Source organism: Aquarana catesbeiana, linkage group LG04 (assembly GCF_042186555.1).
Source record: "Aquarana catesbeiana isolate 2022-GZ linkage group LG04, ASM4218655v1, whole genome shotgun sequence".
Lineage (NCBI taxonomy): Eukaryota > Metazoa > Chordata > Amphibia > Anura > Ranidae > Aquarana > Aquarana catesbeiana.
In genome coordinates this window covers 30628071-30644799 of record NC_133327.1, presented here as the reverse complement: position 1 = coordinate 30644799, position 16729 = coordinate 30628071, and the positions used below count along the sequence as shown (strand labels likewise).

Genomic DNA, 16729 nt, shown 5'->3' with positions numbered 1-16729 from the left:
GAGGGGACAAGGAGAGGACAACAGTAGGAAAGGATGGGTCTGCAAGACAGGGGTCTAGGGATGGATGCAAGGTTCAGGAACACGGGACACCAGATACAGGATAACAGGTCACAAGGTACAGAGACAGGGGTCCAGGGATGGATGCAGGGTTCAGGAACATGGGACACCAGGTACAGGATGACAGGGAGCAAGGTACAAGTACAGGTTCAGGAATACAGGTCTGGGCTCCAGGAAAATACCAAAGCAAATGCTTAGGCGTCTGCTGGGTATTTATACACACCTCCTGCAATCAGTCTCAGGTGACGCCTGCAGGAGATGATGTCGACTCCAGACTAATGGGAGACACCTGTTGGTGGACATTAGTACTGCGGCCCAAAGGTCTGACAGTGCCACCAGCAGGTGAAACCTTTCCTGAACCATTATCAATTGCAATATATCTTGGGAAGGCTCTGATATTCATTTGGACAGCATCCCCTGAGGAAGCCCCATTGTAGGGTGAAACATGTTGGGAACCACACCATCATGCTGTACCTTAAAGGACTGTACTGTATGAGTCTTTTCTAATGCAACAGTGCTGTTTTTATGTATTAATACAAATATTTATTAATACAAATATTAATTCCTCTCAGAATTCCGGTCTCGCGCCCCCTGGGGCGCGCACCCGAGAACATCCGTGACCGCCGGGTCCAGTCAAATCACTCCGTCAAATGACAAAGCGATCACATGTAAACAAACCGGTGTCATCTCATGATGCCGGTTCCTCTCTCCACTCTGTGTACCGATCAGTACAGTGTGAGTGGAGAGGGGGAGGGATCGGATGGCAGCAGTGCTGTGGGCTGCATCTGTAGTGCCCAGAGCGCTGCTCTGTGACAACTGCCATCCATCCATCCATGCTCAGCCATCCCTCAATGCTCTGCAATACCCTGCACTACTCTGCAATGCCCCACAATACTGTGCAATACTCTGCAATACCCCACAATACTGTGCAATACTCTGCAATACTCTGCAATACCCCACAATACTGTGCAATACTCTGCAATATCCTGCAATACTCTGCAATACCCTGCAATACTCTGCAATACCCCGCAATACTCTGCAATACCCCACAATACTCTGCAATACCCTAAAATACCCCGAAATGCTCCGCAATACCCCGCAATACTCTGCAATATCCTGCAATACTCTGCCATACCCTGCAATACCCCGCAATACTCTGCCATACTCTGCAATACTCAGTGATACCCAGTCATACTCTGCCATACCCAGTCATACTCGGCGATACCCTGCCATACTCAGCCATACCCATCCATGCTCAGCCATACTCGGCGATACCCTGCCATACTCTGCCATACCCTGCATACTCTGCAATACCCCGCCATACTCTGCAATACCCCGCAATACTCTGCAATACTCTGCCATACCCCGCAATACTCTGCCATACCCCGCAATACCCAGCCATACTCTGCAATACTCGGTGATACCCGGCCATACTCTGCCATACCCAGTCATACTCGGCTATACCCTGCAATACCCTGCCATACCCAGCCATACCCAGCCATGCTCAGCCATACTCGGCTGTACTCGGCTGTACTCGGCCTCTGTATGTGGCCAGGCTGTGGAAGTCTCACACATGTGGTATCGCCGTACTCAGGAGGAGTAGGAGAATCTATTTTGGGGTGTCATTTTTGGTGTGTACATGCTATGTGTTAGAAATATTGTATAAATGGACAACTTTGTGTTAAAAAAAAATGCGTTTTAACCACTTCCCGCCCGCCTGCCGTCATACGACATCCTTGACTTTGTGCGGGGATATCTGAATGATGGGTGCAGCTACAGGCATCATTCAGATATCAGCTTTTTCAGCCAGCGATTTCCTACAACATAAGAATGATCATAATGGCCGTTCCACTGCTTGATTATTCTTACGGGAGGCGAGAGGGGACTCCCCCCCTCCCACCACCCTCCGGTGCTTCTACCGACTCACCGCTACGATTGAAGCCAGGATCTTTTTTTTTTCTTTGATTTTAGGCTTCACAGCCTAGAGGTGAGATGTGGGGTTTTATTGACCCCATATCTCATTGTAAAGAGGACCTGTCATGCCATATTCCTATTACAAGGGATGTTTACATTCCTTGTAATAGGAATAAAAGTGATCAAAAAATTTTTTGGGGGGAAAAAAGCATCAAACTAAAATAAATAAAGTAAAATGAACAATAAAAAAAAAAAAAAATTTTAAAGCGCCCCTGTCCCCGTGTGCTCGCATGCAGAAGCGAACGCATATGTAAGTCCAACCCACATATGAAAACGGTGTTCAAACCACACATGTGAGGTATCGCTGCAATCGGTAGAGCGAGAGCAATACTTTTGGCCCTAGACCTCCTCTGTAACTCAAAACATGTAACTAGTAAAAAATTTTAAAGTGTCGCCTATGGGGATTTTTAAGTAGCGAAGTTTGGCGCCATTCCACAAGCGTGTGCAATTTTGAAAGGTGACATGTTGGGTATCTATTTACTTGGTGTAACTTCATCTTTCACATTATGAAAAAACATTGGGCTGACTTTACTGTTTTGTTTTATTTTTAAAGCATGAAACTGTTTTTTTTTCCAAAAAAAAAAGCGTTAGAAAAATTGCTGCGCAAATATCGTGCAAGATAAAAAGTTGCAATGACCGCCATTGTATTCTCTAGGGTCTTTGCTAAAAAAAACATATATATAATGTTTTGGGGTTCTATGTAATTTTCTAGCAAATAAATGATGATTTTTACATGTAGGAGAGTATGTGGCCATGCTGTGTAAAACTCTCACACATGTCGTATTGCAATGCTCAGGAGTAATAGCAGAATGTGTTTTGGGGTGTAATTTGTGGTATGCATATGCCGTGTGTGAGAAATAACCTGCTAATATGACAATTTTGTGAAAAAAAAACGAAAAAAAAAAAACTTGACTTTGCAAAGAATTGTGGTAAAGAATGACAACTTCAAAAAACTCACCATGCATCTTTCTAAATACCTTGGAATGTCTTCTTTCCAAAAAGGGGTCATTTGGGGGGTATTTGTACTTTTCTAGCATGTTAGGGTCTCAAGAAATTGGATAGGCCGTCAGTACTTCAGGTGTGACCAATTTTCAGATATTGGCACCATAGCTTTTGCACTCTATAACTTTCACAAAGAGCAAATAATATCCACCAATTTGGGTTATTTTTACCAAAGATATGTAGCGGTATAAATTTTGCCCAAAATATATGAAGAACAATTACTAATTTGCAAAATTTTATAACAGAAACGAAGAAAAATGCATTTTTTTACAGATTTTTCTGTCTTTTTTCTTTTATAACGCAATAAATAAAAAACCCAGCGGTGATTAAATACCACCAAAAGAAAGCTCTATTTGTGTGAAAAAAAGGACAAAAATTTCATATAGATACAGTGTTGCATGACTGAGTAATTGTCATTCAAAATGTGAGAGCACCAAAAGCTGAAAATTAAGGGGGTTTAAGTGCTCTGTGGTCAAGTGGTTAATATGCACCTTAAAAATCCTACAAAAATCCCACAAATCTCCAATATACATGCTGACAGATGTTGTCAAAAGCAGCCATTACCATTCAAACAGAGCTGCATGTGTTTGGCTAAATTTGACCAGATATTCCTGGAGTCCAAATGCACCCTAATAAGACATGCTGCATCCAAAGAAACACAGCATATGCAAAACAGGTCAATAAAATCAGGACAAACAATCAGCCTCTGAGCTGTCATGTCCGCTCCATTGGAGTCAATGTGAATTTGCTGACCTTCATTTGACAATGCTTGTGTACATGCCTTAAAACAGACTATGTACATGTCTTATTTTACTACAAATGGCAAAAATAAGGGAATGATCTTTTATGCCTCTTTGCCAAACTGTATTTAGCACTTACCGCCTAAGGATAGCTGTTGTTTGGGTCCCCTGTTTACAGTGCCAGCAATCCTCTGGGCAGCAGCACCACAAACTCTGAAAAAGGATAAGAGGGAATTTTTTTACACACCCAACAAAGCAATAAACAGAATGCCAATAACAAGTAACAATAACAGATACCAAATTGTATAACACCACAAAGGATGAGAGAAACAAATGTCTCTGCACATGTACCCTGAAACTAGGGAGGTCCTACCTAAATGAACAGTTCTGAAGGCTAACAGATCTGTCAGTCTCTCCAAGTCCCTCCAGCTGACCAGTGTATTTTTAACTGTTGGGGCATTGGAGGGCTCAGATTTGCGTGGATCCCACAGTACAAGGCATGAGTACCCAACTTGTATCCAAAAGTAAGATGACACTGTCACTTTAAGAAGCGGACAAGGATTTTCAATCTCTTCACAAAGCATACCACCGTTTAAGGCTTGTTGGTCATTATCAATGCACTGCATGAAGCTTCTATAGAGCAGTGTTTCTCAATTTCTTCAGTCAAGGCACCCTTTAAAAGTATGGCTCCTTAGTCTAAAAGTATGGCTCCCCAGTCTAAAATGTAAAAAATAAACAAATAGTTTTACATAATGCAACAACATCCACGCACGTAGGACACCCAACATTGGAGGTGATTTATTCTTCCAAAGCAAATACATCTTTGCACACAGGTACTGACTAGTATTCTAGTGTTTCCTTTCTCCCTCAGTTTCCCTTCCCGCCAATAAAGGATGCTGTGCAAGGACCAGACACCCTTCTTATTAATTAATGACATTATTGGTTGTTAGGATGCTGGTGGCTAGAAGGTTGTAATTGGATTTATTGGGTTGGATAGGTTGGATTTGTGTAACTAAAAGGTTTGATCCACCCACTCACTTGTATACAATTTTTGGGGCAATTTAGGCATTTGGCCAATGCAACTCTGAAGAAACGTAACAGCACTCCAGGGGGCCTGGAAGCGCTTGGGGGCCAATGAGAAAGTATAACCTTATGAATTATAGCGAGGTGGACCAAAAGAAACTTAAAAGTCCTCCACTAAAAACAATAGGAAACTTTCTATCTGTGGGGGGAGGGGGTCGAAACTTTTGGACTTTGTGTGCAAGTGCAGTGAACAATGTCTGAGGGACAAATATGGACAATGGTCAATATGCAGTTTGCGTGGCGAACCAGTCTGTGAGTGTACTGGGGATGGGAGCTCACTGGGGAATGACCAACGTGTGCTGGATGTTGTTAAATATGCTCTTTATATTGTGGATTTTGTGTACTGCAAGTCATGTGCTTTCTGGGGATAGCATCTCACTAGGTAAATATCAATCTGTGTGCGTTGGGAGTGGGATCTCGCTAAGTAAAACAAAAATGTGTGCCGAAGGTGTGATGTCATTGCTAGAGCATGCTCAGTTCAACTAAATTCAAGACTGGAAGTGACACATGACAATTTAAAAGGTATAACTTTAGCACTTTAAATTATTAAGGATATGTAAACATGTTAAACATTCATAAAATATCTCTTAATTGCAGGTTAAAATGGGACGCATTATCTTGACATTGCTGTGCCTTTGGAGTTGCATCATGACTGTCACACCGCTTACTGATACGCAAGTTCACAGAGCGATGCAGTACATCAAAAATAAGTTCAATCTGTAAGCATTGTTACTTGTATGTGTAATAATTACAATAATGATGAACTAAAGAAAACCTGCCAGATAATTTCCAAACCACCCTATCCCAGCACCCTCCAGGTTACCAAGCTTACTTTGTCCACCATTTTCTTTCTGTTTAGTTCCCCACCACTGTCCTCATTTAGTCACCAATGTAGTGCTCTCCTAGTAGAGCAGGTATAATATGTGTTTGTCTGCTTAGGGCCTCACAAGCTGGGTGTTTGATTATATCCCCCTGCCTCTAAAATACGTTTTTAGAGCTTAGGGAGGGAGAATTAATTTATCTAGCCTGAATATTCAGCAGAGCCTAGCCAATCCCTGGAGAGGTATGCCCAGTTGGTGTCTGGGCTGCTGTTAAATAGTCTGGAACCCTAAATAGATGGTCTTTTTCCCCCTGTGAGAATGACTCTGTGAGCTGAGATGAGGGGGGTGGCTTTTCCCTGGAGCGTATAGACTGGAAGCTGAACCACTTTACTGGAGGCTGCACTATGGACTGGTTGCATTCCCAGGATCCTGTGAGTAGAGCCTCTTGACCTGTGTTAAAGGCTTGCTTTGTGGTCTCCAGCCATGAACCATAGACAATTCAAGTCTACCTATGTAGAACTAACCATTCAGGAGCAGCTGGTTATTTTGGGTAAACACATCACAAAAGATTCCTCTTAATCCAGCGCTGGGGGGTGATGGCTACAAGTCACTTGAGGCATACCTCAGAAAAGTCACAAAAAATATCTATGCCATGGTTTGTGATAAAAATATTTATTGTAAAATCAAAGTCAAATTTTTCCAAGAATGGAAAGGGTTAAAATATGGCTGACAGATCATCAATGTTAAATATGCTTGATTATGAACTCACCCAAACCTCAGCAGGCTGATTCAGTCATATCAGGGCCGGTGCTGGGGATGACCAAAAGTTGTGTAGGCGCCAGATGTTGCATGGGCATCCACCCAATGGAAGGGATGATAGACCACTGGTTGAACCTGTAAGAGTCAATGATGTGGAGAGGCCCCCAATGGACCGGACAGAGGACTTTAAACTGCTGGATGGTACAGCTGGTGCAGTCGAGTGGCGCGCTAGATGTGACGTCACTAACACAGAGCAATGTTGGACAGACTAACCACAACAAAGCTAGGGATGGAATGGGGCTGTAGTCATAACAACGAGTTTCCGGCGTGGCTCTTTATTTGATAAGGGTTTTTTTTTTGCTTACCTGCGTTTGACATGATTTCCAAGCATGCATAAAATGCAGAAAACCATGACATGAGTCCTAAAATTGCTTTTATAGCATTAGCCTTAGGCTAGGTATACACATGCTGCGGGCGCAGCTCACAGCAGGTGATCTGGTGCGTCCCTGTTCACCGATTCAGGTGCGAATCAGAGCCACATTTTTGCCTGAATCCATACCTGAGTTGAAACCAAAGACACACAGGACCCTTTCCAAATGTGGACCATGGAGGTGTGTGAACCAGCTCGATTGTGAGCCAGGCACACTCTCATGTCATGGGAATTGGATGCTGAGGAAATCCGCATACCAATTTGCATAGGTGTAAACCCAGCCTTAAGGCCTGCGTTAACTAATTTTGCTTGCTTTTAACCACTTGCCGACCGCCGCACGACTATATACGTCGACAGAGCGGCACGGGCAGGCAAAAGGACGTGTATGTACGTCCTTGCCTGCCCGCGGGTGGGGGGTCCGATCGGACCCCCCCCCGGTGCCTGCGGCGGTCGGCAAATCTTCCCCGGTGATCGGAGGTGAGGGGGAGGCCATCCATTCGTGGCCCCCCCCTCGCGATCGCTCTCAGCCAATGGGATCATTTCCCTGCCTCTGTATTGTACACAGAGGCAGAGGAAATGATGTCATCTCTCCTCGGCTCTGTATTTTCCGTTCCGGGCCGAGGAGAGAAGACTGCAATGTAAGTGCACAACACACACACACACAGTAGAACATGCCAGGCACACAAAACACCCCGATCCCCCCCCCGATCGCCCCCCGATCCCCCCCCAATCACCCCCCCCCCTGTCACAAACTGACACCAAGCAGGTTTTTTTTTTTTTTTTTTTTTTTTTCTGATTACTGTATTGGTGTCAGTTTGTGACAGTTACAGTGTCAGGGCAGTGAGTGTTAGGCCCCCTGTAGGTCTAGGGTACCCCCCTAACCCCCCCTAATAAAGTTTTAACCCCTTGATCACCCCCTGTCACCAGTGTCGCTAAGCGATCATTTTTCTGATCGCTGTATTAGTGTCGCTGGTGATGCTAGTTAGTGAGGTAAATATTTAGGTTCGCCGTCAGCGTTTTATAGCGACAGGGACCCCCATATACTATCTAATAAATGTTTTAACCCCTTGATTGCCCCCTAGTTAACCCTTTCACCACTGATCACTGTATAACCGTTACGGGTGACGCTGGTTAGTTTGTTTATTTTTTATAATGTCAGGGCACCCGCCGTTTATTACCGAATAAAGATTTAGCCCCCTGATCGCCCGGCGGTGATATGCGTCGCCCCAGGCAGCGTCAGATAAGCGCCAGTACCGCTAACACCCACGCACGCAGCATACGCCTCCCTTAGTGGTATAGTATCTGTACGGATCAATATCTGATCCAATCAGATCTATACTAGCGTCCCCAGCAGTTTAGGGTTCCCAAAAACGCAGTGTTAGCGGGATCAGCCCAGATACCTGCTAGCACCTGCGTTTTGCCCCTCCGCCCAGCTCGGCCCAGCCCACCCAAGTGCAGTATCGATCGATCACTGTCACTTACAAAACACTAAACGCATAACTGCAGCGTTCGCAGAGTCAGGCCTGATCCCTGCGATCGCTAACAGTTTTTTTGGTAGCATTTTGGTGAAATGGCAAGCACCAGCCCCAGGCAGCGTCAGGTTAGTGCCAGTACCGCTAACACCCACGCACGCACCGTACACCTCCCTTAGTGGTATAGTATCTGAACGCATCAATATCTGATCCGATCAGATCTATACTAGCGTCCCCAGCAGTTTAGGGTTCCCAAAAACGCAGTGTTAGCGGGATCAACCCAGATACCTGCTAGCAACTGCGTTTTACCCCTCCGCCCGGCCCAGCCCAGCCCACCCAAGTGCAGTATCGATCGATCACTGTCACTTACAAAACACTAAACGCATAACTGCAGCGTTCGCAGAGTCAGGCCTGATCCCTGCGATCGCTAACAGTTTTTTTTGTAGCGTTTTGGTGAACTGGCAAGCACCAGCCCCAGGCAGCGTCAGGTTAGTGCCAGTAGCGCTAACACCCACGCACGCACTGTACACCTCCCTTAGTGGTATAGTATCTGAACGGATCAATATCTGATCCGATCAGATCTATACTGGCGTCCCCAGCAGTTTAGGGTTCCCAAAAACGCAGTGTTAGCGGGATCAGCCCAGATACCTGCTAGCACCTGCGTTTTGCCCCTCCGCCCGGCCCAGCCCAGCCCACCCAAGTGCAGTATCGATCGATCACTGTCACTTACAAAACACTAAATGCATAACTGCAGCGTTCGCAGAGTCAGGCCTGATCCCTGCGATCGTTAACAGTTTTTTTGGTAGCGTTTTGGTGAACTGGCAAGCGCCAGCAGCCTAGTACACCCCGGTCGTAGTCAAACCAGCACTGCAGTAACACTTGGTGACGTGGCGAGTCCCATAAGTGCAGTTCAAGCTGGTGAGGTGGCAAGCACAAGTAGTGTCCCGCTGCCACCAAGAAGACAAACACAGGCCCGTCATGCCCATAGTGCCCTTCCTGGTGCATTCGCCAATCCTAATTGGGAACCCACCACTTCTGCAGCGCCCGTACTTCCCCCATTCACATCCCCAACCAAATGCAGTCGGCTGCATGAGAGGCATTTTTATGTCCTCCCGAGTACCCCTACCCAACGAACCCCCCCAAAAAAGATGTTGTGTCTGCAGCAAGCGCGGATATAGGCGTGACACCCGCTATTATTGTCCCTCCTGTCCTGACAATCCTGGTCTTTGCATTGGTGAATGTTTTGAACGCTACCATACACTAGTTGAGTATTAGCGTAGGGTACAGCATTCCACAGACTAGGCACACTTTCACAGGGTCTCCCAAGATGCCATCGCATTTTGAGAGACCCGAACCTGGAACCGGTTACAGTTATAAAAGTTAGTTACAAAAAAAGTGTAAAAAAAAAAAAAAAAAAAAAAAAAAAACACAAACAAAAATATAAAATAAAAAATAATAGTTGTCGTTTTATTGTTCTCTCTCTCTTTATTCTCTCTCTATTGTTCTGCTCTTTTTTACTGTATTCTATTCTGCAATGTTTTATTGTTATTATGTTTTATCATGTTTGTTTTTCAGGTATGTAATTATTTATACTTTACCGTTTACTGTGCTTTATTGTTAACCATTTTTTTGTCTTCAGGTACAGCATTCACGACTTTGAGTGGTTATACCAGAATGATGCTTGCAGGTTTAGGTATCATCTTGGTATCATTCTTTTCAGCCAGCGGTCGGCTTTCATGTAGAAGCAATCCTAGCGGCTAATTAGCCTCTAGACTGCTTTTACAAGCAGTGGGAGAGAATGCCCCCCCCCCCACCGTCTTCCGTGTTTTTCTCTGGCTCTCCTGTCTCAACAGGGAACCTGAGAATGCAGCCGGTGATTCAGCCAGCTGACCATAGAGCTGATCAGAGACCAGAGTGGCTCCAAACATCTCTATGGCCTAAGAAACCGGAAGCTACGAGCATTTTATGACTTAGATTTCGCCGGATGTAAATAGCGCCATTGGGAAATTGGGAAAGCATTTTATCATACCTATCTTGGTGTGGTCAGATGCTTTGAGGGCAGAGGAGAAATCTAGGGTCTAATAGACCCCAATTTTTTCAAAAAAGAGTACCTGTCACTACCTATTGCTATCATAGGGGATATTTACATTCCCTGAGATAACAATAAAAATGATTAAAAAAAAAAAAAAATGAAAGGAACAGTTTTAAAATAAGATAAAAAAGCAAAAAAATAATAAAGAAAAAAAAAAAAAAAAAAAAAAAGCACCCCTGTCCCCCCTGCTCTCGCGCTAAGGCGAACGCAAGCGTCGGTCTGGCATCAAATGTAAACAGCAATTGCACCATGCATGTGAGGTATCACCGCGACGGTCAGATCGAGGGCAGTAATTTTAGCAGTAGACCTCCTCTGTAAATCTAAAGTGGTAACCTGTAAAGGCTTTTAAAGGCTTTTAAAAATGTATTTATTTTGTTGTCACTGCACGTTTGTGCGCAATTGTAAAGCATGTCATGTTTGGTATCCATGTACTCGGCCTAAGATCATCTTTTTTATTTCATCAAACATTTGGGCAATATAGTGTGTTTTAGTGCATTAAAATGTAAAAAAGTGTGTTTTTTCCCCAAAAAATGCGTTTGAAAAATCGCTGCGCAAATACTGTGTGAAAAAAAAAAATTAAACACCCACCATTTTAATCTGTAGGGCATTTGCTTTAAAAAAATATATAATGTGTGGGGGTTCAAAGTAATTTTCTTGCAAAAAAAAATAATTTTTTCATGTAATCAAAAAGTGTCAGAAAGGGCTTTGTCTTCAAGTGGTTAGAAGAGTGGATGATGTGTGACATAAGCTTCTAAATGTTGTGCATAAAATGCCAGGACAGTTCAAACCCCCCCCAAATGACCCCATTTTGGAAAGTAGACACCCCAAGCTATTTGCTGAGAGGCATGTCGAGTCCATGGAATATTTTATATTGTGACACAAGTTGCGGGAAAGAGACAAATTATTATTTTTTTTTTTTTTTTTTTGCACAAAGTTGTCACTAAATGATATATTGCTCAAACATGCAATGGGAATATGTGAAATTACACCCCAAAATACATTCTGTTGCTTCTCCTGAGTACGGGGATACCACATGTGTGAGACTTTTTGGGAGCCTAGCCACGTATGGGACCCCGAAAACCAAGCACCGCCTTCAGGCTTTCTAAGGGCGTAAATTTTTGATTTCACTCTTCACTGCCTATCACAGTCTCGGAGGCCATGGAATGCCCAGGTGGCACAAACCCCCCCCAAATGACCCCATTTTGGAAAGTAGACACCCTAAGCTATTTGCTGAGAGGTATAGTGAGTATTTTGCAGACCTCACTTTTTGTCACAAAGTTTTGAAAATTAAAAAAAGAAAAAAAAAATTTTTTTTTTTGTCTTTCTTCATTTTCAAAAACAAATGAGAGCTGCAAAATACTCACCATGCCTCTCAGCAAATAGCTTGGGGTGTCTACTTTCCAAAATGGGGTCATTTGGGGGGGGTTTGTGCCACCTGGGCATTCCATGGCCTCCGAAACTGTGATAGGCAGTGAAGAGTGAAATCAAAAATGTACACCCTTAGAAATCCTGAAGGCGGTGATTGGTTTTCGGGGTCCCGTACGCGGCTAGGCTCCTAAAAAGTCCCACACATGTGGTATCCCCGTACTCAAGAGAAGCAGCAGAATGTATTTTGGGGTGCAATTCCACATATGCCCATGACCTGTGTGAGCAATATATCATTTAGTGACAACTTTGTGCAAAAAAAAAAAAAAAAAATAAATAAATTGTCACTTTCCCGCAACTTGTGTCAAAATATAAAATATTCCATGGACTCAACATGCCTCTCAGCAAATAGCTTGGGGTGTCTACTTTCCAAAATGGGGTCATTTGGGGGGGGTTTGTGCCATCTGGGCATTTTATGGCCTTCAAAACTGTGATAGGTAGTGAGGAGTAAAATCAAAAATGTACGCCCTTAGAAATCCTGAAGGCAGTGATTGGTTTTCGGGGCCCCGTATGCGGCTAGGCTCCCAAAAAGTCCCACACATGTGGTATCCCCATACTCAGGAGAAGCAGCTAAATGTATTTTGGGGTGCAATTCCACATATGCCCATGGCCTGTGTGAGCAATATATCATTTAGTGACAACTTTTTGTAATTTTTTTTTTTTTTTTTTTTTTTTTTCATTATTCAATCACTTGGGACAAAAAAAATGAATATTCAATGGGCTCAACATGCCTCTCAGCAAATTCCTTGGGGTGTCTACTTTCCAAAATGGGGTCATTTGTGGGGGTTTTGTACTGCCCTGTCATTTTAGCACCTCAAGAAATGACATAGGCAGTCATAAATTAAAGACTGTGTAAATTCCAGAAAATGTACCCTAGTTTGTAGGCGCTATAACTTTTGCGCAAACCAATAAATATACACTTATTGACATTTTTTTTACCAAAGACATGTGGCCAAATACATTTTGGCCTAAATGTATGACTAAAATTGAGTTTATTGGATTTTTTTTAGAACAAAAAGTAGAAAATATCATTTTTTTTCAAAATTTTCGGTCTTTTTCCGTGTATAGCGCAAAAAATAAAAACGGCAGAGGTGATCAAATACCATCAAAAGAAAGCTCTATTTGTGGGAAGAAAAGGACGCAAATTTCGTTTGGTTACAGCATTGCATGACCGCGCAATTAGCAGTTAAAGCGACGCAGTGCCAAATTGTAAAAAGTGCTCTGGTCAGGAAGGGGGTAAATCCTTCCGGGGCTGAAGTGGTTAATGGGTTTTGCATTTCAAAACTCGTCTATGGAGATACAAAAACTCACTTGAAGCATGTCAGAAGGAGGCTACATGAACATTCAGTACATCCAGAATTTCTTGCATTTCAGAACTAGACACAGCTGTCATAACTAATTGGAAATTTATTGCAGAAGAGACACCGCATTGTCAACTTAAACAGGAAGTTAGGAGGATGAAGATGTAATATACATGCTGACGTACAGTGCGACAAAAAAGTATTTAGTCAGCCAACAATTGTGCAAGTTCTCCCACTTAAAAAGATGAGAGAGGCCTGTAATTGTCATCATAGGTATACCTCAACTATGAGAGACAAAATGTGGAACCAAATCCAGACAATCACATTGTCTGATTTTTGAAAGAATTTATTTGCAAATTATGGTGGAAAATAAGTATTTGGTCACCTACAAACAAGCAAGATTTCTGGCTCTCACAGACCTGTATCTTCTTCTTTAAGAGGCTCCTCTGTCCTCCACTCATTACCTGTATTAATGGCACCTGTTTGAACTTGTTATCAGTATAATAGACACCTGTTCACAACCTCAAACAGTCATACTCCAAATTCCACTATGGTTGTAGACCTGCACCAGGCTGGGAAGACTGAATCTGCAATAGGCAAGCAGCTTGGTGTGAAGAAATCAACTGTGGGAGCAATAATTAGAAAATGGAAGAAATACAAGACCACTGCTAATCTCCCTCGATCTGGGGCTCCACGCAAGATCTCACCCCGTGGGGTCAAAATGATCACAAGAACGGTGAGCAAAAATCCAAGAACCACACGGGGGGACCTAGTGAATGACCTGCAGAGAGCTGGGACCAACGTAACAAAGGCTACCATCAGTAACACACTACGCCGCCAGGGACTCAGATCCTGCAGTGCCAGACGCGTCCCCCTGCTTAAGCCAGTACATGTCTGGGCCCATCTGAGGTTTGCTAGAGAGCATTTGGATGATCCAGAAGAGGATTGGGAGAATGTCATATGGTCAGATGAAACCAAAGTAGAACTGTTTGGTAGAAACACAACTCGTCGTGTTTGGAGGAGAGAGAATGCTGAGTTGCAACCAAAGAACACCATACCTACTGTGAAGCATGGGGGTGGCAACATCATGCTTTGGGGCTGTTTCTCTGCAAAGGGAACAGGACGACTGATCGGTGGACATGAAAGAATGAATGGGGCTATGTATTGTGAGATTTTGAGTGCAAACCTCCTCCCATCAGCAAGGGCATTGAAGATGAAACGTGGCTGGGTCTTTCAGTATGACAATGATCCCAAACACACCGCCCGGCCAATGAAGGAGTTGCTTCGTAAGAAGCATTTTAAGGTCCTGGAGTGGCCTAGCCAGTCTCCAGATCTCAATCCCATAGAAAACCTTTGGAGGGAGTTGGACCTCTGTCATTGCCAACAAAGGATATATAACAAAGTATTGAGATGAACTTTTGATATTGAAAAAATACTTCTTTTCCACCATAATTTACAAATAAATTCTTTCAAAAATCAGACAATGTGATTGTCTGGATTTGTTTCCACATTTTGTCTCTCATAGTTGAGGTATACCTATGATGACAATTACAGGCCTCTCTCATCTTTTTAAGTGGGAGAACTTGCACAATTGGTGGCTGACTAAATACTTTTTTGCCCCACTGTAACTCCCTGTGGCCCACATATCAGCAGGCATACTACAGATTTCAGTGTTCTTAGCAGTCCAGAGGGGGTGGTCCACTCTGCAGTAGGGATGAGCTCAAGGTTCCATCCGAACACAAGTTCAGACCAAACTTTGGCTGTTCAGGAAATTGAATGAGCACCAAATATTTACCTGTTCAGCAGGAGCCAAACATCATGTACAATAGTGGAATTACTACCGTTATTGTAAATGACAGCTTCCCGCTGTCAACCAGTGATGTCACCAGTAGGGATGAGCTTCATGTTCGAGTTGAACGCACGTTCGACTCGAACATCTTGTGTTCGGTCGTTCGCAGAATTACGAACGATATGGGCCGTTCGCGCCAGATTCGAGTGGCGCGCCATGGCCCATAGCTCACTGCGGCATCACAGTGCATTGCTGGCTGATGATTGGCCAAGCATGCACTATGGCCCGCATGCTTGGCCAATCATAGCGCTGTATGTACAGAGAGCCGTAATTGGCCAAAGCCAAGGAGGCTTTAGCCAATTATGGCTCAGGGGGTTTAGTACACGCCCCACACTATATAAGGCCGCCTGCACGTCGGCCTTGTGTAATGTGTTCTGGTGTTGAGAGAGAGAGAGAGAGACAGTGTCATTTGATTTAAGTTAGATAGAGTAGGCAGGTCGAGTCAGTTAGCTGCACTTACAGTGTATTGTGTATATATATGCATCCCAGGTGTTGTATGTATATATAGATATATATATATATATATATATATATATATATATATATATATATATATATATATCTATATATACTGTATTCAGTTTAGCTATATCCTGTCCTTCTCTTCCTAATATACTGACAGTATTTCCAGTTACTGTACTGTGTACCCTGCACAGTTGCACCTACAGTATAGCTACCTGAAGCCAGGTGCTTGTGTATGCTCTTGATGTATTTCCAGTTACTGTACTGTGTACCCTGCACAGTTGCACCTACAGTATAGCTACCTGAAGCCAGGTGCTTGTGTAGGCTCTTGATGTATTTCCAGTTACTGTACTGTGTACCCTGCACAGTTGCACCTACAGTATAGCTACCTGAAGCCAGGTGCTTGTGTAGGCCCTTTGAAGTATTTCCAGTTACTGTACTGTATACTCTGCACAGTTGCACCTACAGTATAGCTACCAGCTACCTGAAGTCAGGTGCTTGTGTAGGCTCTTGACGTATTTCCAGTTACTGTACTGTGTACCCTGCACAGTTGCATCTACAGTATAGCTACCTGAAGCCAGGTGCTTGTGTAGGCTCTTTGAAGTATTTCCAGTTACTGTGTACCCTGCACAGTTGCACCTACAGTATAGCTACCTGAAGCCAGGTGCTTGTGTAGGCTCTTTGAAGTATTTCCAGTTACTGTACTCTGTACCCTGCACAGTTGCACCTACAGTATAGCTACCTGAAGCCAGGTGCTTGTGTAGGCTCTTTGAAGTATTTTTCAGTTACTGTACTGTGTACCCTGCACAGTTACACCTACAGTATAGCTACCTGAAGCCAGGTGCTTGTGTAGGCTCTTTAAAGTATTTCCAGTTACTGTACTGTGTACCCTGCACAGTTGCACCTACAGTATAGCTACCTGAAGCCATGTGCTTGTGTAGGCTCTTTGAAGTATTTCCAGTTACTGTACTGTGTACCCTTTGTTGGCAAGTGTACCTAAAAGACCCACATCAAATAACAAAGAGGACCTCTCCTTGCTCCTCATCAGCTGGGATCTCCAACCCCACTATACCTTCAGTCCTCTCCGAGACCTGCACTGAGAGGAATGAAGGTGTAGAATTAGGTATGTCACACCCAAGTACTTGCAGGCAATCTGCTATGGGTACACTGACGTCAGATTGTACCAGGCAAATTTCCCTGCCCCAGCTGCTGCACCACAAAAAGAAGTTTGCTCCCAGCCATCCACATGCCCAGCGGTTGAA

The 16729-nt window shown here is 43.8% G+C and overlaps 1 long non-coding RNA gene across 1 annotated transcript in view; it reads left to right on the top strand.

The window, feature by feature from the left end:
* The window catches only part of LOC141139127 (uncharacterized), a 50945-nt gene that overhangs the window by 19101 nt on the left and 15115 nt on the right, over nucleotides 1–16729 (top strand). The window contains exon 2 of the long non-coding RNA XR_012243722.1: nucleotides 5454–5575. This is a non-coding gene — a long non-coding RNA (uncharacterized lncRNA). The remainder of the gene's footprint in view (nucleotides 1–5453; nucleotides 5576–16729) is intronic.